This window comes from Neofelis nebulosa, chromosome X (assembly GCF_028018385.1).
Source record: "Neofelis nebulosa isolate mNeoNeb1 chromosome X, mNeoNeb1.pri, whole genome shotgun sequence".
NCBI classification, from domain to species: domain Eukaryota; kingdom Metazoa; phylum Chordata; class Mammalia; order Carnivora; family Felidae; genus Neofelis; species Neofelis nebulosa.
In genome coordinates this window covers 101,576,401-101,600,074 of record NC_080800.1, presented here as the reverse complement: position 1 = coordinate 101,600,074, position 23,674 = coordinate 101,576,401, and the positions used below count along the sequence as shown (strand labels likewise).

At 42.2% G+C, this 23,674-nt stretch overlaps 1 long non-coding RNA gene across 1 annotated transcript; it reads left to right on the top strand.

Moving 5' to 3' along the window:
* The first annotated feature begins 617 nt into the window (after positions 1 to 617).
* On the top strand, positions 618 to 20,103 carry LOC131502589 (uncharacterized). Its single transcript, XR_009257085.1, has 3 exons — positions 618 to 955; positions 8,418 to 8,545; positions 19,177 to 20,103. It is a non-coding gene; the product is annotated as an uncharacterized LOC131502589 (long non-coding RNA).
* The last annotated feature ends 3,571 nt before the right edge of the window (positions 20,104 to 23,674 follow it).

Sequence of the window (23,674 nt, the reverse complement as noted above, 5' to 3'; positions counted from 1 at the left end):
ATATATGGGGTCCCATTGTTTTGTAGTACTCGTACATATTTTATCTAGATTAGATTCTAGATAGCGAAAAGATCCATTAATTAGCTCGGGAGATTTAGCCCAGCAAGTATGCAGAACATTTGACCTCAATGTCAGAAATGGAAGAAACTGCACTGTCCAGTATACTGATCACTAGCCACACGTGGGTACTGAGCACCCAAAATGTTGGTAATTCCACTGAAAATGTGCTGGAAGTGTAAACACATGCAAGATGTCGAAGACGTGGTATGAAAGAGAAGAAATGTGAAATATCTCATAATTTTCATACTGATGAATACTGATATATTTTGGATATATTTAAGAGAATATATTAAGGTTTATTTGACCTATTTCTTTCAGCTTTTTTTTTTTTAAACATAGCCACTAGTATTTAAAAACACACACGTAGGGGTGCCTGGCTGGCTCAGTGGGAAGGGCGTGGGACTCTTGATCTCAGAGTCCCGAGTTCTAAGCCCCAAGTTGGATGTCGAGACGACTAAAATAAATAAAGTTAAAAATCACACGTGTAGCTCACATCTGCCACTTGAGTCGTATTTCTATTGTACAGTGCTGCAACGGATATTTACTGTGACGTTTCCTGAATTCCTGTTCTTAAAAAAATATATATTTATATTTTAAATTCCAGTATAATTAACACACAGTTTGAATTCCTGTTTCTTTGACTCACTTGGAGTTTCAACCAGCACAGGAATATTGGTAAGCCCATCGTTATGGCTTGCTGTGGCTTTAACTGTATAAAGGCCGATGGGTGTCATTAATTACTGTGTTCATCGTCAACTCTCCGTAATCTTTTGATTAATGGGGAGGGAATATGAAGACATCCGGCGTCTATGCACACCGGAAAGTGCACGTCGAGAGAGGGGAACACGACGGGAAGGTCAGAAGCAGGGGCAGCAACAAAACAACAAAACCCGCGGTAAGTTATCCTGCACCGCGACTGGCTCCAGCCAGTCCTTTCGCGGACCGACCTGTGAAGGCCAACCTTCGAGGTGTGCGTTCGGCTGACATCCTGTGGCTGTGTGCCACTGCGTACCGCCCGAGCACCCGGCTGGACATCAGCTGCCGAAGGACGAGCCCGAGCGGCGGCGGCTGTGCGGCTGGAGCCGCTCCAGGAGGGACCTGGCGCCACGAGCCCGGCGCGGGGCGGGGGAGGGGCGGGGTGGGGAGAGCGGGAGAGGGGGGAGGGGGCGGAGGCGGCGACAAAGGAGGAGGCGATAGCATCCGGGGCCGCGTCGCCGGAAGATGGGGCCGGCGGCCGCTGCCCTAAGCCCGGAAAACCCGGGATTTGCCACTTCCGCGCGGCGGAGCCGATGCCCCCGGAGCCGCTCCCGCCGCCCTGTCGCCTCTGCTCCGAGTGACCGGGTCCCCGGACTCCGCGCCCGCGCGCCTCCCGCCTGACCCGGGGCTGGGCCCGCCCGCTACCCAAAGCCCGCGTGTTCGTAAAGGACACGTAACGTAGATTAACTCTAGGCTAGCTAGACTAAGGAAGGAAGAAAAGGAAGAGGAGGTAAAATGCTAGTAATGACAATGTAGATAAAAACAGATATATGTTAAAAGACTTGAAAGAGAATCTCGTGTGCAACAGAATCTCGTGTGCAACAGAAAGAACGATGGATTTCCTGGCAAACTATAAACTACTGAAATTGACCCAAGAAGTAGAAAACCGGAAGAGAGCAGTAACTGTGGACGGGCATTGAAAGTCAGCGGGTTCAGTTGGTTTTATAGCCAAGTTCTCGATCACCTTTAAATAACAAATAATTTTGATGTCAGTTGCTCCCTTCTAGATTAATGTTTTTCAAAACATCTGTGGTGCAGGACCCGTTTTTAAAACATTTACATTTGTGGAGATCTGCTTTTGTGAAATTTAATAAGAATATTAGAGAAATAGGCGAAGTACAAGCACAATTTTTAAAATTTAAGATTCATCGGAAATAAATTACGTTTCATTAAATGTAATGAAAACCAATTTAGCATAGGGACAAGAAAGTAATTACAAAAGCGGAATGCAGTATTCTTTGATGAATCCAGCAATCACTGCTTGGGTGTCATAACGATGCCAAATTATTATAAACGTTTGTAACCGCTCTCCATTTCTGCACTTATCCCATCATGGGTCGGTAACAAACAGTTCAGAGACTGGCACCAGTTCTCAGAGCACAGAAAAAGATGGAGAGATCCCAAATTCATTTTGCAAAGCTAGTATATCCTTACATATGGTTATAGGATATTAAAATATTTGTACAAAATACACACAAAGCCCAAACAAAATATTAATAAACGGAATCAAGCAGTGTAGCAAAAAATGATTCAACATTAGGAAGTCTATCAACATAATTTATGACATGAAAAAATTAAAAGAGCAAACCCGTAGTGTCCTGTTAATAGAAACGGAAAAGGCATTTAAAAATTCAGCAGCCATTCTTAATAAATATTTCCAGTAAAATAGAAATTTTAAGTAAACCATTTAAATATGATGAACATGGCTTACCAAAACTCAACAGCAAGCATTATACTAAATGAGAAAACAGTAAAATCATTTGCATAAAAATCATGAACGAGAGAAGGATGCTGTCACCACTATTATTCAACATTGTTTTGGATGTTCTAACTAATCCAATAAGACAAGACAATGGAGTAATATATGTAGTCTACTAATAGTGGTCGTCAAACTTCTGTTCTCCCCTTCTTTCTTAGGAATATAGTTTTGTCTTCAAAATTCTATTATCTTCTTCCTTGGAAATACAGTTTTAGCTCAGGACATGGCAGAGAGACTATTGCCCAGGTTCTCCTGAAGCTAAGTGCAGCCATATGACTGTGTTTGCACCAGTGGAATATGCACAGATGTGATGAGGTCAATGTAGAAATTGTTTACCCTAGACTTTTCTCCCACCTTGTTCCACATGGGCTGGGATGTAGATGTAACAATAGCTCAGCCTCAATCATGCAGATGAGTACAACACTCCAGTAGATGGTAGGGCAATGAGATGAAAGGAACATGGGTCACTGAATAGCCTGGAGGAGCAGGGTTATTTGTTCCACCAGCCTGGACTGTGTATGAAAGAAATAAATTTCGACTGGGGCGCCTGGGTGGCTCAATCGGTTAAGCATCTGACTTCGCTCAGTTCATGATCTCGCAGTCCATGAGTTCAAGCCCCGCTCAGGTTATGATCTCGCAGTTTGTGAGTTCAAGCCCCGAGTTGGGCTATGTGCTGACGGCTCAGAGCCTGGAGCCTGGTTCGAATTCTGTGTCTCCTTCTCTCTCTCCTCCTCCCCTGCTCACGCTCTGTCTCTCTTTTTCTCTCTCACAAAAATAAATAAACTTAAAAAAAATTTTTTAATTAAAAAAAAAAAAGAAATAAACTTTGATCTCATTTACACCACTATATTTCTCTGTCTCTCTCTCTGTCTCTCTCTCCCCATCAGGTGTGTTCAGCTTTTACCACAACTAAAATGATAGGAATTTACATTAGAAAGAATGTGCAAAAAATTATATTTGTAGAAAGTTACTAGATTCTAGTTTTACAAGAACTACCAGAAGTAATTCAAGTTTTTGGTAAGGTGGTTAACTATATGAAAATAGGCAAAAACTAATAATACTTCTTTGTTATCAATAACCAGCTAAACATAGTAAAGGGAAAATATTCTATTCACAACACTGACAAAAATGTAAAATACTTGGGAACGAGTGGAAGAGGAACTATACAGAATTTATATGATGAACATAAAGTAAGATCTGAAGAGGGGGGCCTGGCTGGCTCAGTTGGCAGAGCCTGTGACTTTTGATTTCAGGGTGGTGAGTTCGAGTCCCACGTTGGGTGGAGAGATTACTTAAAAAAAAAAAAGATATGAAGAAATGGAAAGACATAATATTATAAGAACAGTTATCTTCCCTGAAGGACAAATATAATGCAGTTCAAATAGGGCTCTTATAAAAGTCTCATATTATTTCATTAATCATAAAAATTAATATTTTATTCTTTTAAATGAGTTAAATGTTCATACGGTTCTAGTTCAAAAGTTACCAACAGGCATGCAGCTCTCTTTACCCCTCCCCCACCCCTCCCCCAGCCAGTCAGTTATCTTTTGCTTGGCAATTTAGGTCACCAGTTTCTCCCAGGTACTTTCAGAGATATTTGAATCATTTTTTAACACAATATTCACATTGTTCTTCATATTGCTTTGTCTTATCAATGTAACTTTTGAGATGTACATAGAGAGCTCGATTCTTGTTCCTTTGTGCATACAGAGTTTCATTTTAGCCTGACGCAGGGCTCTATCCCATGACTCTGGGATCATGATGTGAGTGGAAATCAAGAGCACTGGGTGTTGTCTGTAAGCCAATTTGACAAAAAAAAAACAAACAAAAAAAACAGGAAAGATGAAAGAAAGAAAGAAAGAAAGAAAGAAAGAAAGAAAGAAAGAAAGAAAGAAAGAAAGAAAAATCGAGAGTCAGATGCTCAACCGAATGAGCCACCCAGGCGCCCTGCAGCATGTGCATTTTAAATGCTTGTACATATTGGGGCACCTGGGTGGTTCAGTCACTTAAGTGTCCGACTTCAGCTCAGGTCATGATCTCGCTGTTTGTGGGTTCGAGCCCCTCCCCCCCCCAACTCTCCACTCTCTGTGCAGAGAGTGCAGAGCTCTCTGTGCTATCAGTGCAGAGCCTGCTACGGATGCTCTGTTCTCTTCTCTGCCTCTCTCTCTTTCTCTTTCTCAAAAATAAACGTTAAAAAATTTTTTTTGGTCTTTGCTCTTCTGTGAAGTGTCATTTCATTTTACATTTTTCTAATTATGATGAAGTTTGAACATGTTTTCATACGTTTAAGGGCCATTTATAGTTACAATTTATGAACTGTATGCTCATATTCTTTGCCCATCATTCGACTAGGTGGTTGCTCGTTTTCTTATTGATTTTATTGTGACTCTTTATATGTTATGGAAATTGGTCTTTTGTGAGATTAGTTGCAAGTATATTCTAGGAGATATTAAAAGTATCATAAAATCACCATGATCAAAACAATGTGGTGGGGCACCAGGGTGGCTCAGTTTGTTCAGCGTCTGACTCTTGATCTCAGCTCAGGTCTTGATCTCAGGGCCATGAGTTCAAGCCCTGCATTGGGCTCCGCACTGCCCATGAAGCCTACTTGAAAAAAACAACAACAGTGTGATACAGTGATACCATGTTAGTGAAATATAATTTATTATATTATATATACTAGTGAAATCTATATTATATTATATATTAATGAAACTTAATGAAATATAATTGCCCAGAAACAAGATCCAAATATACATAGTAAATTAATAGATAACAAAAGTGGTACTTTAATTCAATTGTTTGAAGACTCGATGTCAGCACAATTGGCTATCCACAGAAAACAGGGCCGTGCCCCTGTATCGTACCGTATGAAAAATATAATCTAGATGAATGAACAATTTTTTAAATAAAATGATTTTAAAGCAATTTTAGATTTAGAGAAAGATAGCAAAGATAGCATAGAGTTTCTATATACCTCACATCCAGTTTCTTTTATTAACGTCTTACATTAATATAGATGGTACATTTGTCGTCGTTTTTTGGTTGTTGTTTAATTGTTCCAGCTTTGGCTATCAGGAGTGCTTTCAGTTTGGCTCCTGTGTCCCTTTGACACACCTTCATCATTGTGGATTTTCTGGAAGCACTTTTCTTGCTTTGGGGCCACTACAACTTGTTGCAGGCTCGTCTTGTACATTTTCTACTCTGGTTTTAGAATCAGCCGTTTCTCCAGGGAGTCTCTGGGGCCTTTTCTTGAAGAATGCTATCAGAAACCAAAATCGGGGTGTTAGGTATGCTCATTGCTGCTGAGGTGTCATTGCTTCTAGGTCCTCTCAGCTGACAGAGCAAGGAGATGTTTGTTTGTGGGTAACCGGAATACATATATACGTATTTCTAAATATTCCTTGTGTAGTTATCCATATCTAGATTAAGCTAAACATGAATTCATACTGATTTCTAACTCCACTCTGTTACCACATAAATCATACTAGCTTCCTCTCACCTTACTTCTCTGAAATGTTGGATGAACAATTTTATTAAAGAAATACAAAATATTTGAAAAAAATACAAAATATTTGAAGAAAATTTGGAGAACTTTTATTGAGGTCTAGGAGAACATTTTTGGATGTCAGGGAAACCTTTGCAAACGAAGCACAAAATCCAGAAGCCATTAAAAAATTTACACATGATTGACTATTTAGATTAAAAAAAAATTTTATGTTCCCAAACAATGTAAACAAAGTCAAATGACACACGCTATATGATATATATTTGCAACATATATAATACATATAGGGATGATATTCCTCGTACACAAAGAGTTTCTAGGAGGTAAAAGCCTAACTGAAAAAAAAAATGGGCGGGGTGCCTGGGTGGCTCAGTCAGTTGGGCGCCTAACTCTTGGTTTCCAGTCAGGTCATGATTTCAAGGTTGTGAGATCCAGCCCTGCATCAGGCTCTGTGCTGGGTGTGGAGCTTGCTTGGGATCCCCGCTCTCCCTCTCTTTCTTCCCCTCCCCTGCTCGTGCTCGCACTCTCTGTCTCTCAAATAAATATTTAAAAAAACAAATAAAAATATTTATTCAAAAACACTTACTAAATACCTCCAATTACAAGGTCCTGTACTGGGCCTAGGTATTAAAAATGACCAAGACTGTCTTACAGCTCCTGCATTTGAAAAGCTAGAATTTTTATGAATAAACCTTTATAAAAAAAAAAAAAGGAAAAAAATGGGCAAAAGATATGAATGAACAACTCATGAAGAGAAAATCTAAATGGCCAGTGAATGAAAAGATGTTCAACCTCCCTAATGGTGATGGAAATAATTATAGTAAAATGAGATACTGTTTTCATCATTAAGATTTAAAAGTTAAAGGGGGCACCTGGCTGGTTTGGTTGGTAGAACACGTGACCCTTGTTCTCAAGGTTGTAAGTTTGAGCCCCATGTTAGGTGTAAAGATTACTTAAAAATAATATCTTAAAAACAAAAGATTTAAAAGTTAAAGGATTAACAACATCGTATGCCATCAAGGACTGGGGAAAATATCACTATCAACTTTGCTGGTAAGAAGTAAGTCAAGGTAACCCTTTTGGAGAGGCATCTGAAGGTAGATTTTTTTTTTAAGAAAATTTTTTGAGTTTATTTTATTTTTAGTAATTTCTACACCCAACACGGGGCTTGAACTCATGACGTCCACATCAAGAGTTGCATGCTCTTCCAACTGAGCCAGCCAGGTGCCCCTGAAGATAAATTTTTATAAGTGAAAATACACATACATTTTAATTTCGCAATCCTTAATTTCAGAGTCTATATAAATAAAAGCACTGATTCATTAGGTTATACACTAAAGAATGCTTATGGCAGCATTGTTATAATGTAGAGGCAAATCTGAAAACTACCTGAATGTTTAGCAGTAGGGGAATGGATATCCATATTATCGAATCTGACACAGCTATTAAAATAGGAATTAGATATACAATTTATTGGCCTGGAAGAATTTCCGTAAAGCCTCATAACATGAAAAAAAAGATTATTGCAGAATAGTGTATCTGGCATGATTTTGGGGTGGGGGCAGTACAACCAAAAACAGTGGCAACAAAAACCCTGTATATGTGTATCTTTTAGTGTGAACCGAGGCCAGAGAGGAGATGTGTTAGGTTGGGTTTTCCCACTGTTAGACACTGATGTAAGGGTTTGAGTGTAACTAGTCTATTTGGGAGGTGATCCTAGGAAGGAGATAGAAAAGTAAGGCAGGGAAGGAAGGAAACCCATGCGAGGTGCTTTAGTGAGCAGGCATGGCTGTGGGCAATTGGGTCTCAGTCCTACTGGGGATTTCTAGGTGACTGTGGAACACACTTCAAGGTTGTGTCACCTGGGCAGGAGGTGAGGAAGCTGGCAATATTCCCTGCCAGTCCCATCGGGGTATGGCATCACTTCTTATTTTGGCTGGGTTGATGGAGTTTCAGAAGGTTTCACTTAGCCATTTCTATCATGATGGCTTTTACTTGTCATGTGAGGGCACAATTTGAGGGTTCTTCTAACTGCTGCATATGTTTCTTCCAATAATACACTTAAGGACCAGAGAAATGACCATGGATCCAATGGTGTGGATCCATTGGATTCACTGTGCGACTTGGGCCAGGGCTCTATTTCCTACCAAGTCTCCATACATCCCACTCTAACAAAGGACCCCATGATGGTGCCTTAGGTTCCCTGACATCAGCTCCCCAAAATATGGGTATTCTTCCCCCCTCCCCCAAACAGTCACACAGATAAATGGCCTAGGTCCTGTTGATGCAGAGTAGCTGGAATCATAACTGTATATATTTGCTGTGGCGTTGCAGGGTCCTTCCTCAGGGGGACTTGGCCTTTCTTCACTTGATCAGTCCTGGGTCTGGGAACCTGCTCAGGGATGGAAACTAAAGGATCATGATTTTTCCACTGCAGCAACTGACAGTAGTCTACTGCTCAGGTATTCTTGATTTGTTTATTTTTATTTTTAGTTTTAGTTTTATAAGCAGTACCCTTGCTGGGTTCTGTTAGGAGCTGAATTGTGTTCCCCCCAAATTCACATGTTGAAGTCCTAACCCTCAGTGTCTTAGAATGTAATATATTTGGATATAGGACCTTTAAAAAGGTAATTAAGGTAGAATGAGGTCATTTGGGTGGGCCTTAATCCAAATTGACTGGTGTCCTTAGAAGAAGAAGAAATTAGGACACAGACAACAAACAGACTGAGGGGCAACCACGCGAAGACTCGGCGAGAAGGCAGCCATCTGCAAGGCAAGGAGAGAGGCCTCAGAAGAACCTGACTCTACCAACAATTTGATCTGGGACTTCTAGCTTCTAGAACTGTGAGGAAATAAATTTCTGTTGTTTAAGCTACTAAGTCCTGTATTTTGTTAGGGCACTCTTAGTTAACTGGTACAGCTTGCCGTATATATTGTTCCCAGGAATGCCATCGTTTATGAGCCATCTCTACCGACCCCTACAGGTCAAAGCCCCATCTTCGCCATTCCAGACTTGGTGTCTATAGTGGTTACTACACTTACCTTGACTGTGACAGTTAACTGCTGACACTTGGTGTCTGCTATTCTAGAATCCTATCATCCCCTTTGACACCTAGATGTGTCACTATCTTACATAATAGTCTCCCCTATCATGAACCCCGACCCGTAGAAGACAACCGCCATGGAGCTTTTCAATAATGCCAGTAACACATTCCTTGTTGTCTTAATAAAAAAAGTGTCCTCTGGGCCCTGCCAGGGGACACCATCAACTAGTGTGTTTTCTGGTCTTACGTAAGAAAGCCACTCTAGTTTGCCCATCCCTCTGAGCTTTTTGCCTCTTCTCTCAGTACTCTGTCAAGGCAATTCCAACAACTCCACTTCATTTACTATACAGGCTTTGATTTTTCCAAGTTTCAAGGAGCCATTCCAGCAGCATACTAGGATGGACTCTGTGTGTCCTTGCCAGGATGTGAAATCCTGAGTCATGGGAGATTGTTCCAATATCAATACACTCTTCCATATCCAGTGTTATATTCTTCCCTGGTTCAGGACCTTCAAGATCCATTCCCGGGTTTATTGTCTCAATTCCAGCAACTGTATATTCATCAAGTCCTACAACTGTTCAGTGAATAATCTCTTTTATCTCCTACTAGAAATGGTATTTCCCTGCTTGGGCCATACTAAGAATTGTCCCTAGCTCTCTGTCTCTAGAAGAAATATGCGGAAGTGGGGGCAGATCTTGAGAAAGACAAGCATCCTCCTCCTGTGTAACTTTACTGCCCTCACAATCAAATCTGGGTCTGGAAGAGATCAAAGTTCCCACGGAGGCCTTCTGCTTCCATACTGTTCCTGAACTTAGTGATTGGCTGACCAAACCTGTCATCTGCTTTCTTTAGCGTTTCTAAGGCCATCGATAACAGCAAACCAACTCCCTGATTCTCAGTTTTCATCTTTCAAGGGCTGGCGCTATTGCATGAACCAGTGCATTTCCTTCCATTTGTGTCCTATCCCAATCCAGCATAGGTGAAAGTCTCATCAATTGTAATTCTACAACATGCCAGGGACTGCCACCACTCTACTTACCGGAAGTAATGAGGTCTTTGTATTCATATGCTGTACAGGTAATCCAATTCAAGAATCCCATCCTGAGGGTCCACTTCAAAAGACCACTTTTGGTACTGACTGTCTTACTTTGGATGAAACAGACCCTCCGATAAATTGTTGAGAGCAAGTGGTTTATTTGGAAGGCAACCCCAGGAATCCACGGAGGGAAGTGGGGAAGTGAGATAGGGAAGACATGGAAAACAATACAAGGTCTGTTTATGAGCAGGTCAGCGCTGTGGGAAGCCGGGAGTTGATTCTATTGGGACCTCAGGAAGACAAAATAGAACATGCCTCGGGTTTTCCACCCGGGAAACAAGGAAGCTGGGATATTTTTCCTATATTCATGCTCATCACTGATGCGTCTGCTCCTATGGACCTTAACTCCTTGCCACTTCTGGCTAAGCACACTCTGTGGCCAAAAAGTCCTCGGGCACAGTCGCAGGTGCTCACAGTAAGAAGTCACTGAAACAGAAACAATGAGTGCCTAGGGGATAGTGGGAGAAGCATCGGACACAGGATGTGAACCTTTTCTTTATACACACTGTGTCCTTTTTCTGGTCAAGGAGCGCGCGGGCCCTGTGTACTGGCTGCCAAGGGGCAGGGAGATGAAAGGTTTCCTCCTTTAGACTTTGAAGTGGGTGGTACAGCCCACCAGTGCTGGACACACTGGGAATTGGATGGTGAACAGAAAAAAAAAGTCCACTGTGTCTACATGTCATGATCGAGTTAGGTCTCTGGGATATTGTCTCATAGTTGCTTATACTGACTTATCACTCAGAGACGCTTTGTCTGCATGTAACTGAATAAATACAAGAGCTGAAAAGTGTGGGTCTGTGGGTTTTTTTTCCCTCATAGAGCTAGAAGGCTGGAAGTCAGGGGCTGCTGGCGTTTGTTCAGCAGTTCAACAGTATCGGGGCTGATGGCTTTGCAGTTCTCTTGGCCTTTCCCTCAGTGTCACTAGATGACCTTTACAGCTTCCCATTCAAGGCAAGAATAGGGAAGGAGAGGAAGGGACTGACTTGTGTCAGGACAGCAAAAGTTTTCCCATAGAACCCACGCATTAGTTTCCTATGCCTGCCATAACAAATCTCCATAAATGTAGAGTCTTTTTTTGTTGCTGTTTTTAAAAATTTTTTTAATGTTTTTATTTATTTTTGAGACAGAGAGAGACAGAGCATGAGTGGGGGAGGGGCAGAGAGAGAGGGAGACACAGAATCCGAAGCAGGCTCCAGGCTCCGAGCTCTCGGCACAGAGCCCGACGCGGGGCTCGAACCCACGAACCGTGAGATCGTGACCTGAGCTGAAGTTGGACGCTTAACCAACTGAGCCACCCAGGCACCCCAATGTAGAGTCTTAAAACAACACAAACTTATTATCTTCCAGTTCTGGGTGTCAGAAGTCTGAAGTGGGTTTTGCTAGGCTAACCCACAGTGTTGATAGGGTTGCATTCCTTCCGGAGGCTCTAAGAGAGCATTAGTTTCCCTGCCTTTTCCACCTGCCAGACGGTGCCTGTATTCCTTGACTGGTGGCCCCCTTCTGACTTCACGGCCAGCCATCGTATCACTGCCACTCTGCTTTGGTTATCACACCGTCTCTGACTTTTTAGCCCTCCGTGCCACATTTAAGGATCCTTGTAATTACATTGGGCCCAACCGGGTCAGCCCTCTTCTAAGGTCAACTGATTAGTAAGCTGAATTCCATCTGCAACCTGAATTTTTGCCACGTAACCTATCATATGCATAGGCTCTGGGGATTAGGATATGATCGAGGGGACCATGATTTGCCTACCACAACCCACTTTTGTCTCATTGCCCAAAATTCCAGCTAGAAGGAGGCTTGAGAGTGGGAGGTGGGTTAGCTGAGCAACAGTGTCGGCCATACTAGCACTTCTCAAAGTTTGTAATTACATATTTCTTGCATGATTTTCTCCCCTCATAGATCCTATTTCCATGAGAGCAAGAACCATATCTGTTTGGCTCACCATTGTATTTTCAGCATATAATGTCATACCTAACATATAGTAGCAGCTCAGTAAATTTTTGGTGCATAAAGGCATGAACAAGTTCATAGATACACACACACACACACACACACACACACACACACACACACACAAAAGTATACCATAGCATTTTCTGGGTCATAGCCAGGAATTGGAAGCAATCTGTTCGTCTGTAGGAAACTGGTTATACAAATAACTGACTTTTTAAAAAGTAAACCCCTGCTCCATGTTTACAAAGGAATATTCAGCCTTTATAAATAATGACACCAATCTTAAATGCGGTGACATGAAAGAATGTTCGTTATTTATCACCGGGGGAAAATGCAAGTTGCAGAACAGCATGTCTCATATGACCCTATTTGTGTGATAGAGAATAAACGAACCTTATTGCCCTGGGGAGGGAAGAACACAAGGAACCAGAAAGAACAAAGAGTCTAATTCTTGGCTTTGAATTGTTCTGGGAACACACACTAAGCACATTCCTGTCTCATGGTCTTTGCACTGATTGTTCTTTCTGTCTGGAATACTCCTCCCTCACATATTAACATATTGATATTAATTAACATTTATGTTAACATATTAATAGCTTGCTCTCCCCTTTCATTAAGTCTCTGTCCAATGTCACCTTCTTAGAGAGGGCCTGACTTCACCACCCTGTCTTTTTTTTTTTTTTTTTTAATTTTTTTTTTTCAACATTTTTTTATTTATTTTTGGGACAGAGAGAGACAGAGCATGAACGGGGGAGGGGCAGAGAGAGAGGGAGACACAGAATCGGAAACAGGCTCCAGGCTCCGAGCCATCAGCCCAGAGCCTGACGCGGGGCTCGAACTCACGGACCGCGAGATCGTGACCTGGCTGAAGTCGGACGCTTAACCGACTGCGCCACCCAGGCGCCCCACCACCCTGTCTTAAATAGCATGCCCTATACCACTCTCCATTCCCTTGATCCACTTTATTTTATATGACATTATGTATCTATTTGTTTAATTGTTTATTTGTTTATTTATTTAGGTAATCTCTACCCCCAACATGGGGCTCAAAGTCACAACCCCCAGATCAAGAGTCACATGCTCTACAGTCAGGTGCTCCTTGTTTAATGGTTTATTATATTGCTTCTCCACTTGAACATAAATGCCATGAGGCCAAGGATCTAGGTGATTCTGATGCAGGTTGCCGAAGTGCCTCAGTTTAGGAATCACTTTTTTTTTTTTTTTTAATTTTTTTTTTTTCAACACTTTTTATTTATTTTTGGGACAGAGAGAGACAGAGCATGAATGGGGGAGGGGCAGAGAGAGAGGGACACACAGAATCGGAAACAGGCTCCAGGCTCCGAGCCATCAGCCCAGAGCCTGACGCGGAGCTCGAACTCACGGACCGCGAGATCGTGACCTGGCTGAAGTCGGACGCTTAACCGACTGCGCCACCCAGGCGCCCCAGGAATCACTTTTTTTTTAAGTTTATTTATTTTGAGAGAGAGAGAGAGAGAGAGAGAGATAGCAAGGGAAGGGGAAGGAGAGGGAGAGGGAGAGAGAGAGAGAGAGAGAGAGAGAGAATCCCAAGCAGGCTCCCCGCTGTCAGCACAGAGCCCGCTGCGGGGCTCCAACTCACAAACCATAAGATTGTGACCCAAGCCGAAATCAAGAGTTGGACACTTAACTGACTGAGCCACCCAGCAGTTCTCAAAGTGTGGTCTCCAGACCAGTAACATCAGCATCACCTGGGAACTTGTTAGGAAGGCAAATTCGCAAGTGTCACCCCAGACCTACCGAGTCAAAAACCCTGGGATTAAGGCCCAGCAGTCTGTTGTTAACAAGCCTTCCAGGTGACTCCAATACCCACTCAAATCTGAGAACCACTGACTTTGCTGTTGTTGTTTTTTATAATTTTTTTAATCTTTATTTATTTTTGAGAGAGAGAGAGAGAGAGAGAGAGAGAGCGCGAACATGGGAGGAACAGAGAGAGAAGGAGACACAGAATCTGAATCAAGCTCCAGGCTCTGAGCTGTCAACACAGAGCCGGATGCGGGACTCGAACCCACGAACTGGGAGATCATGACCTGAGCTGAAGTCAGACGCTCAACCGACTGAGCCACACAGGCGCCCCTTTGCTGTTGTTTTTTAGGCAGCACTCCCTGGCTCTTTTTCCTAGGGATCTTTTCCAAATAGAAAGAGGCTAACTCTTCCTTATTCTTTCCTCTATGCTGCTCCTAAGAATGTTCTGAATAAGATAGAAACACTGAAATGCTGTGTTTAACTTACCTTAATTTAACTTAAATTTTTCTTCAACTTGACTGTCTAGAAAAGGGGATGACAGTAAGCACTTTTGGCTTTGTGGGCCACACAGTCTGATGCAACTGTGCAACTCTGCCAGTGTAGTGGGAAAGCAGCCATGGACAATATGGAAATGAATGAGCACGGCTGTGTGCCAATAAAACTTCATATATGGACACTGAAATTTGAATTGTCAGCAATCTGGTGGCATAATGTGTACGTAGTGTGCTATTATTTTGCATTTCTCCGGTTACATTCATTTGGCCTCTTCTGTGAAGTGCTTGCCCATTTCTTTTGCCCCCTTCCCTATCTGCTGAAGGGAAGTCATTCCAATGGGCAGTACCCTCAGTCATTCATTTTGTATGGAGGGATATGAAGCCCTGATGTACGAATGCACAGTGAATCCTGAAGACTGGCAAGTATCTTGTCTCACTGGAGGCATAGAAAGAACAACGCTGAAATACCAGTGACAAGGGTGTCTGGCAAAGAGATATGAAGATGGGCCCCTGGGGTTGGCTCAAAGTGTGCATATCTTCATCTCACGTTAATATTCACCAAAGAACATCCATTTCAGAGTAGATTCAAAACCAACCAGAAGCCAAACTTCTCCTTGGCCACCACAATACTTGTGCAATGGGCCCCGGAATAGGTGGTTATGCGAGCAGGGAGGGAAGCAATGCATGGGCCCAGGGGCATGGGCTTCCCCTCCCCAAGGCTGAGTTAGCTACTACCCCTGCTGAGTGCCCAAGAAGCCAACAGGGGAGACCAGTGGTGGGTCCCGTATACAGTGCTAGCGACTAAAGGGACGCTAGCCAGCCACCTTATGGTCTGGATTACCTCAGACCCCTTCCACCTTGGAAGGGACAGTGAGTTGTCTTTAATGAGATTGATACATACTTTGGATTTGGGTTTGTTTTGCCTGCCTGTACTGCCTCTGCCCAGGGCTACCGCCTCCTCATTTGCTTCACAGGTTTCGCTCTCCAGTAAATGCTTTGCATCCTAACTCAATTTCAGCTTTGGCTTCCTAAAGAATGCAATCTGTGACAACCTCTTTTCTAGGGGAAAATGAGACACTTGTAATGCGTGGCATGCGCTGAATGATGATTACTCAAATTATCAGTGATGGTGGCTTGAAATGGAATACAAGTGGAGGGCAAAGCTTTGGGAAATCAAGTGGCTAGAGCACTTAGTCCCTATGGTGACAGCAATGATTGCAAAGGATGTGGCTAGGGCTAACTGCTTCTGATGACCGTAGAGAGCTTATACAGAAAAGAGGACAAATGGAAAGCCTTGAATGCACAACACAGATCATAGTGGAAAATCAAAGAGCCTCAATGTCACCATTCAAGTAGTCTTTATTCTCCTGGAACTGTAGGAGAGATATGCCTGAAGATCATGCTCAGGGGCTGATTATAAATGTTGCAGAGGTACAGCATCAATTAAACATATGGCCTTGTTAGAACTCTTAGGTTAACCGAAGGGCACTCCTGGGGAAAGAATAGAACCTTAACACATTGGGTGGAAATATTTGGGCATAAACAGAAGAGGTTGAGAAAAATTTTGCCTCCACATTTCCCTGAACCTTCCTTGCCAGTAGAAGCAATCATACATCCTTTGTCTAATGGTACCAGCCCTTCCTCTGCATAAAAACCACTTGGTGACTTCCATTGGGGTGTTTGCTTCACAAGAAATACTGATTCTCCTCAGGACCAACCCCCACAACAATTCATTGCCTCTGCTCCAATAAGAATCGTTGGATTTCAGTGTAGCCTGTAGGCCCATAGATCCCTGAAGTGGATCTATGATGTGCAATCTGCTCAGTGCCTACTTCTTAACTATACTCATAGACTGCAGTAGAGTTTCCTGGGTTGCGGGATTTTCAGTTTTAAAACTGTGACAGTACCAAGAAAATTCGGGTCAGTTGGTCACTCTACTGGGAGGACACTCTTCACTAAGGCATTAAGAAATATATTGGTGAGGGGAGCACCAGTATTACTGAAAAGCTTTATGGAATATCTTCTGTAGGCCAGAGATGATAGCAGGAGATGCTTCAGTGGAACTGGACACCCTGATTTCAATAAGAATAGTGGGGTCTTAAAGGGTAGAGTCTCGGTGATGGCACTTAACTGTCGGAACTAAAGTGGATGCAACTCTCATAAAACACAATGATAGAGTGTTTTGACTTCTGTCTGTTGCAGTGAGCAATTATGGAATTTTCTGGGAATGAAATAGATGTGATATAGAGAAGCAGAAAAATTCTAAGTCTGGTGGGCAAAAATGTTGCAGACTCTTGAACTCTTACTCTGTTCCCTGATCTACTAAGCCAGTCCACAGATCTGGAGATCTTCATTAAGGCGAGGAGAGATCTCTTTGAGAAGGGACCTTACTGTAATCTATCACAGATGTATACTGCAAATCTCCTCCCAAGTTTTCCTCAGACTGGGGCCTGTAGTCATTTACTAGGAGGCCATGACCAGGGTAAAAAAAAAAAAAAATCCAGAATCTTCTGAGGTCTATAAGATTCTGGCTCTGAATTGATGTAATTACTGGAACCACAGGATGCCATTGTGGTTCATGTCCAGAGTGGGGACTTATGGAGTCAGGTGATAGATTAGGTCTTGGTCTGAGTTCATTTCAGTGGGAACTTGGACCCATCTTGGCCAAATCACCACACGTTATTTTTCTGACTCATGATCCACGGAGGGAGAGCTCTTATTATAGGAAAGGTGAAGTACTATCCCCTGAAACTGTATGCCTCTCTCCTTTCACCTGTACTGCCAAGAAAGTAAACCAAAGCAACACCAAATTCCTGAGGCAACTGAAGAGATAGAAGCCACCACCAAAGACCTGAACAATGAAACTGATGACTCCAACCACATGCCCCTGTATAACTTGCCTGTTCGGCCTGTGGGAAAAGGCATATAAGTTTTGGAGAATACTTGTATAATTATTGTTAAATTAATCGGGTTGCGACTCCAATGAAACCGTGTTTCTTAATGTGGTATCTTTACCGGATCAAATCAACCCAGCCTCTGGCACCTACTGACCCAGCAACTATCATCAGCAGAGATAATCAGAAATAGTTTGCACTCACTCTCTTACCTCAGGGCTATCTCCAACCATGCTGTTTTCTGTCATAATCTAGTCCAGAAGGAAGTTGTCTTTTTATTCCACAGGCATAATACCGATCCATTACATTTGTGGCATTATGCTAATGAATCTGAGGGGCAAGAAGAATCAAGTGTTCTAGATGCCTTACGACCAGAGGATAGGAAATAAGCCCTGTGAAAGTTCAGGGGCCTGCTACGTGGATGACCTTTCTAGGGGTCCAGTGATCTGGGGAATGTCAGAATATCTCTTCTAAAGTAAGAGATAAGTTGTTTTTCCTTGCACCACCCACCACAAAGAAAGAAACCAATACTTGATGGACCCCTCTGGATTTAGGAGGCAACACATACCATGTTTGGCCATGCTGCTCTAACCCATTTACTGACTTACCTGTAAGGCTGCCAGTTTTGAGTGGGATCTGAAGCAAGAAAAGCCTCAGCAACAAATATGAGTCTGCGGTACAGATGTTCTATGAAGCCTCAATAGAAGCCTCCTGGCACAGACTCTTAGGGCGTTGAGGTAAGGCCATGCTCTCCTTAATTGACAGTGATTCTCCCTTTGAAAGGCAATGCCTCTATTGCTGCCAGGCCCTGATAGTGACTGAATTACTGACCATGGGACACAGGAGACTATGTGACTTGAACTGGCCATTATGAAATGGGTATTGTCTAATCCACTCAGTCATCAAGTGGCCATGTGCGGCAGCATTCCATTGTTCAATGGGAACTGTGTTTGAAATCAGGTCTCAGAAAATCGGGAAGGTAAAAGTGAATGAAGAAATGGCTCAGGCTCACATGGTACTTGCTCCTACTACCTGACTGCCTTTGCATCATACCTATGGCCTCAAGAAGAGTTCTCTATAACCATTTAACAGAGCGAGAAAATGTAGGCGTATGGCTTTATAGATGGGTCTTCATGGTAGGCTGGCAACTGGTAGAAGTGAGTCATAGGTGGCTGGCAGACCCACTCAGGGATGGCCCCTAAAGACAGAAAATCCTCCCAAGTAGTACATCTGATTGTCTTCTTTGGTGGAAGAAGAAACAGCCTAATATATTGATGTAGACTGACTCAGGGGCAGAGTCTAACATGTTGACTGGATGGTGAAGAATGTGGAAAGAACTAGATAGGAATTTGGTGATAAGGAGGCCTAAGAAAAATGTATATGCACAGGCCTATTAAAATGGGCCAGAGTGTGAAGAGATTTGTGTTTCATATAATTGCCTCCAGAGGACATCCACCATGGAAGAGGCTCTCAGGAATCAGGTGGCTAAGATAACCTATTCTGTTGATTTTAGCCTCTTCGGCTACCATAGTGCTTGCTCAGTAGACCCACGCACAAAATGGCTGCGGCAGCTGGGGTGGGGTGTATATATGGGGTCTTCCCTCCCTGAAGCTGATCTGTCTACTATCACTTTGAATTGGTAATCTGCTTATCAGCAGAGACCAGACACTGAGGCACCAGCATGGCACCATTCCCTGGGGGGACCAGATAGTCATCTGTTGGCAGATTGGTTACACTGAACCCCTTCCATCACGGAGGAGGCACCGACTGTCTTCACAGGAATAGATACACATTCTGAATATGAATTTGCTTTTTTCATTCTTGCAGAGCTTTTGCCAGCACCACCATGTGGACTCACAGAATGCCTGATTCATCACCATGGTATCCCACCCAACACTGCTTCCAACAAAGGAACTCAGCTTAGCTTGAAGGAAGTGTGGCGATGGGCTCATCACCATGGAATTCATTCGTCTTATCATATGTTTCACCACCTAGGAATACCTGGCTTGACAGAATGGTGAAATTTCCTGTGGAAGGCTCAGTTATGGTGCCATAGCCTGCAAGTTTGGGGGCTGTCCTACAGAGCCTAGTATATACTTTAAACCAGAGGCCAATATATCATATCATCTCCTTTGTAGCCAGAATGTATGGGTCCAGGATTCGATAGGTGGAGGTGGGATTGACCCCTCTCCCTGAAGAAATATTTACTTCCCATCCCTACATCTTGGACTCAGTGGGTTAAGAGGTTCTAATGCTGGAGGAAGAGATGCTTCCACCAGAGGATGCCTGAGGATTCTGATGTTTTGGAAACTGACACTGCCTTCTGGCCATTTTGTGTTCTTCATGCTGCTTAACTAACAGGCAGACAATGGGTTCATTGTATAGACCAGGGTGGTCCATCGTGATCACCAAAGGCGGATTAGATTGTTACTATACAATAGCAAGGAGGACTATGTCTAGCACCCACGGACTTCGCTGGGGTGACTCTTATCACTCCCTTGCTCAATAGTACCAGTCAACGAAAACTGGTAACCCAGTCAAGGTAAGATTATAAGGACTCAGATCCTGTGGGGATGAAGGTTTAGGCCACTCCACCAGGGAACGTATCCTGTGCTACTGAGATGCTGATGGAAGGTAAGGGAAACGTGGAGTGGGTGGCAGAAAAATTGAAGCAACGATTATCAACTTAGTGCCTCCTTCCAGCTACAGAAGCAGGAACTATAACAACTATGTTTTATGTTTAGAGCCCCCTTTCCCTTCCACTTTATATGAAAAGTACCAGTGGTCATTAATATTTTAGATTTCATGTGGGAGTATGAATGAATTGTCATCCCCCTGCAATGGTACAGTAGCTGATAGGAATTTGTACATTCCATTTGAGGACATGGGTTTTTCATCTGGACAAAGGGCAAGAGTGGTGTGGAGGGGCAAAAGGAATGGTCAATGCTGGGAATTCTGTTTTCCCTTTCAAGATTCACTTTATACCCTTCTCCAACCTGCTCTCTCCCCTGACCCATATTAACTGCATTTGCCAGGCTCCCCCACATTACAGCTTTTAGTAGCTATCGGCCAATGGGAAGTATCAATAGGAGATCGAGTGGTGGAAGGAGAGAAAGGTCAGGGAATTTATTCCCCACATTCCCTCCGTAAAGGGATGTGACGTGGCAATGATTCCTGCAGGAACGTGCAGAAGGCCACAGTTCCTGTTGAATGTTCCTTTCCTTATTATTTTATTTTATTTTATTTTATTTTATTTTATTTTATTTTATTTTATTTTAATTTTTCCTTATTTCCTTAGGTTTTGGTAACCATTCCCTCTCCTTGCCCCTTTAGATTTGGGGGTGCTAATGTCTTCCCGTGTTGCTAGCCCTGAGGTGCTTCACTATCCATTGTTGATTTCCCTTAATCCTGCTCACATCCTTGTGCGTGGTTCCTTCATTAAACTGTCTTCAGGGGCGCCTGGCTGGATCAGTTGGTGGGACATGCGACTCTTGATCTCGGGGTTTTAAGTTCAAGCCCCATGTTGGGTGTAGAGTTTACGTAAACATAAAATCTTAAAAAAAAACCAAAGCTGTCCTTAATTATCCACTTTGAGTATGTTGTTTCTTGTCATAAACCCAACTGATACAATTCCTAATATTTGTGTGTGTGTGTGTGTGTGTGTATAATTCCTAATATTTGTGTGTGTGTGTGTATATATATATATCTTCTCCCGTTTTTGTAATTAGTCTTTACAGAGGTTTATCAGTTTTTTTTTTGTTTCTTTGTTTTTTTTTTAAAGTTTATTTATTTTTGAGACAGAGAGAGACAGAGCATGAACAGGGGAGGGACAGAGGGAGACACAGAATCGGAAGCAGGCTCCAGGCTCTGAGCCATCAGCCCAGAGCCTGACGCGGGGCTTGAACTCACAGACCCTGAGATCGTGACCTGAGCTGAAGTCAGACGCTTAACCGACTGAGCCACCCAGGCGCCCCAAGGTTTATCAGTTTTATTAGACTTTTCAACCAGCCAATTTTTGGTTTTATTGATCTTTTGTATTGGCGATTTTCTTTTTTTTTATTAACATTTGTTATTTTAAAATGTCTTTATTTCTGCTTTCATTTACTCCGTTATTGGTTTTGTAACTTCTTTTTGTTTTGTTTTTGTTTTTGTAACTCTTAAATTGGATGCTTAGCTTTTTAATTTCCAGCCTTGCTTCATACGAAGGTTTAATGACATAAATTTCTTTCTAAATACCACTTTGGCTGCAAACCATCATTTTTAAATTTGTTTCTTTCCCTTTCTTTGTTTCTTTCTTTGTTTCTTTCTTTGTTTCTTTCTTTGTTTCTTTGTTTCTTTCTTTGTTTCTTTGTTTCTTTCTTTCTTTTTAAGTAGGCTCTATGCCCAACGTGGGGCTTGAACTCATGACCCTGAGATCAAGAGTCACTTGCTCTACTGACTGAGCCAGTCAGGTGCCCCTATTATTTTTGATATGTAATGTTTTCATTATTGTTGTTAAGTATTTTCTAATTTTTAGTATGATTTGTTTGACATGTGATTTCAAGTATGTTTTTAAATTTCCAAACATAGATGTTTTCTTTTTTTTTAATTTTTTTTTTTTTAACTTTTATTTATTTTTGGGACAGAGAGAGACAGAGCATGAACGGGGGAGGGGCAGAGAGAGAGAGGGAGACACAGAATCGGAAGCAGGCTCCAGGCTCTGAGCCATCAGCCCAGAGCCTGACGCGGGGCTCGAACTCACGAACCGCGAGATCGTGACCTGAGCCGAAGTCGGATGCTCAACCGACTGAGCCACCCAGGCGCCCCCAAACATAGATGTTTTCTTTATCTTCTTTCTTGTTATTGGTTTCCAATTTAATTGCAGTGTGGTCACAAAATGTGAAATGTATGAGACTGATTTCTTTGAAATGTGTTGACATTTTTTTAACCTAGTGTATGATTAACTTTCACGAATGTTCCATGCACTGGACCACCACTAGATGACATATTGCTTTTGTGTGAATTAGGAAAATATGCTCTTTCTTCCAGATGGATGTAGCACCACACCTGAGCATGTGGTTCAGCAAGTGGAGCATGGGATGGGTTTTGACCCCCACTTGTCCCCTTGGCTAGGTGCTTTTGATCAGTGAACAATCTGTACATGGTGGCTCATTCACATGTTCTTGTAAAGAATGTTTCTTTTTAAAAATATTTTTAAAATGTTTATCTATTTTTGAGAGAGAGAGACAGACACAGAGCACAAGTGGGGAGGGGCAGAGAGAGAAGGAGACAGAATCTGAAGCAGGCTCCAGGCTCTGAGCTGTCAGCACAGAGCCTGACACAGGGCTCAAACCCACAAACTGCAAGATCATGACCTGAGCCGAATTTGGATGCTTAACCAACTAAGCCATCCAGGTGCCCCAAGAATGTTTATTTTCTAGTTGCTAGGTACAGTGTTTTCTGAGTATCTACCAGAACAAACTTATTTGATATTTAAATTTTCTGCATCTTTCCTGAGTTTTTGTCTGCTTCATCTATGAATTTATGAGAGAGATAAATTAAAGACTCACTCTGGTGGTGGATTTGTCTATTTCTCCTTGTAGTTCTGTTAATTTTTGTTTCATATATTCAAAGCTGTTGAGTTCATTCAAGATTAGGATTATTTCTTTTTTTTCTGTTGAATTGAAAATTTTATCAATATATTGTAAACGTCTTTATTATTTTTCAGTATTTTTAAAAGATTTTATTTTTAAGTAATCTCTACACTCAACCTGGGGCTTGAACCTCAAGCCCAAGATCAAGAGACATATGCTCTACTGACTGAGCCAGCCAAGCGCCCCTTATAACCTTTAAATCTAGTAATTATTCTCCCCTGGAGTCTATTTTGTGTGATATTAATCTAGCTGTAACAGCTTAATTTTTGTTGATCATAGTATTTGCCTGGTGCATTTTTTCCATCGTTTTTACTTTCAAATTTACTGTGTACCTGTGTTTTAGGGGTGCCTCTTAAAAATAGCTAGACTTCTTTAAATGCAGACTGATAATCTTTACTTTTAACTAGAGCATTTGGTTCATTTACATTTTATGCAGTTATTGATATATTTAAGTTTAAACCTACCATCTTCCTCTATTCTCTTTGTCCCACTTTTCCAAAATGTTTTTTCTCCTTTCTTGCCTTTTTTGGGAATTGATTGATTTTGTTTCTCTCTCTTTCAATTTTCCCCCCTCTGGTAGTTTGGAAGGTATATAATATCCTATGTTAGTGGTTATCCTAGATATTTTAATATGCATATTTAACATAATTAAGTCTTCAGTTAATAGAAATCCAATACTGATACACAGCACT